The following is a 2,163-nucleotide window of genomic DNA, read 5'->3' on the forward strand; positions in this document are numbered from 1 at the left end:
GATTCTTGGGTTTGTGTTGCTCTTATAGGAGATTTGTACAAGGGTTTTTATAGATAGCCTCACCATTAACTGATCTTACAAAGAAAAGGGCTTTCCAGTGGTCTTCTGAAGCCCAAATTACTTTTGAAAGACTCAAAGATATCATGAGCTCTTGTCCAGTACTTGCGCTCCCTGATTTCACCAAACCTTTTGTAGTGAAATAGGATGCTTCAAGTCAGGGAATTGGTGTTGTACTACTGCAGGATAAACATCCCATTGTTTTTCGGAAGCAGGACGCTCTGAGACCTAGAAAAATTATATTCCACTTATGATAAAGAAATGCTGGCTATCATGCACACTTTGGCCAAGTTTAGACAGTATTTCGTGGGTACAAGTTTTATTGTTAGGACTGATCGTAATAGTCTCAAATACTTTTTGGAATAGAAGGATCTTAATGAATGGCAACAAAAGTGGGTCACTAAGATCTAGGCTTATGATTTCGATGTGGAATATATCCAAGGGAAAAAGAATGTGGTGGCTGATGCATTTTCTAGAAGACCCCTTCTATGTTCTCTCGCTGAAATCTCGGCTGATTGGAAAATGCAGCTGCTGACCGAGTATGCTAAAAATGCTTTTGCTTGTGAAATAATAGAGGGAAAAGTGCAAGAAGACAAATACTCAATGTTGGGCGATATGATATATTACAAGAATAGAATATTTCTTGTACCTGAGTCTAAATTGAAATGAAAAGGTTTGCATGCGCTCCATGATGTTCCCCTTGCAGGGCATCTAGGGTTCTTCAAGACTTGCAGACAGGTGAGAGAACGGTTTTCATAGAAGGGACTAAAGGATGAAGTCCTGCAATATGTCTGGGAATGTTTGGTGTGCCAACAAAATAAAGCAGAACACACCTTTCCTACGGGCCTTTTGCAACCTCTTCCGATTCCGAAACAAAAGTGGGAAGGAATATTTATGGATTTCATCACAGGTTTACCACGAGTGCAAGGAAAGGATTGTATATTTGTGGTAGTGGACAGATTAATCAAATACTCCCATTTCTTTGCCATTCCCACTGATTTCTGTACTTCTCAAGTTATTGGTCTATTTTTTTAGGTCTTCAGGTTACACGGGTTGCCTAAAACCATTGTTAGTGACAGGGACAGCAGATTTATGAGCATACTTTGACAGCAATTGTTCCGTTTGGCAAGGACTGAACTTACACCTAGCACTAGCTACCATTCGCAGACAGGTAGGCAAACTCAAATTGTCAATAAATGGGTGGAAGGTTACATCGGGAACTATGTTTTGGGGCAGTAGCGCACATGGGTCAAATGGCTTTATCTGGATAATTTCTGTTATAACACTACCTATCATATGACCATTGGTATGTCTCCGTTCAAGGCTCTATATGGATATGAGGCTTCGTCAATTATAGATTTAGCATTTGAAGACAGTAGGGTTCCAAAAGCCAAGGAGACTATCCAGAATTACCAAGACATATTTAAGGCTCTAAGAGACAACATTTTGCTAGCACAAAACCAACAGAAAAAAGTATGCTGATAGGCATAGGATTGAGAGGTTTTTTCAGGTAGGGAATTTGGTCTACATACGATTGCAACCTTACAGACAATCAACTTTAAAGAGCATTGGAGCGGAAAAGTTGAAGCCAAGTTTTTATGGGCCATACAAAGTGCTCAGAAAAATTGGCGAGGTTGCTTATGAGCTGGAACTGCCAGCAGGGAGCCGGATTCATAATGCTTTTCACATGTCATGCCTAAAGAAGGTATTGGATCAACAGACTGCAGCTTCCCCTGAGTTGCCACCATTGGATGGAGAACAGAAATTAGTTCTGGAACTAGAAGGTGTTGCTGATTGGAGAGAAAGGAAATTGAGGAACAAGACTCTACGTGAATACTTGATCAAATGGAAGAGCTTGCACTCGATGATGCCTCTTGGGAAGGAGAAGAAATATTGCAACACCCAAACTTACGATTGCTTGTGGACCAGCAATTTTGGGAAGCGAGGACTGTCATGTCCCCTCTTTAGCAACTATAGTAATTTATTATTTCGCTAAGTGTAAACTTTTTACCCTCCAAAACTTCAGTGAATTATGGAAGAGGAAACTGAATTATTTTGGTGGTGGGACCATTTTCACTTGAGTCCCTAGAGTTTTGTCATAGAGGG

This window comes from Cupressus sempervirens, chromosome 4, assembly GCF_028749045.1.
Source record: "Cupressus sempervirens isolate cs-2001-9-10 chromosome 4, ASM2874904v1, whole genome shotgun sequence".
NCBI classification, from domain to species: Eukaryota; Viridiplantae; Streptophyta; class Pinopsida; order Cupressales; family Cupressaceae; genus Cupressus; species Cupressus sempervirens.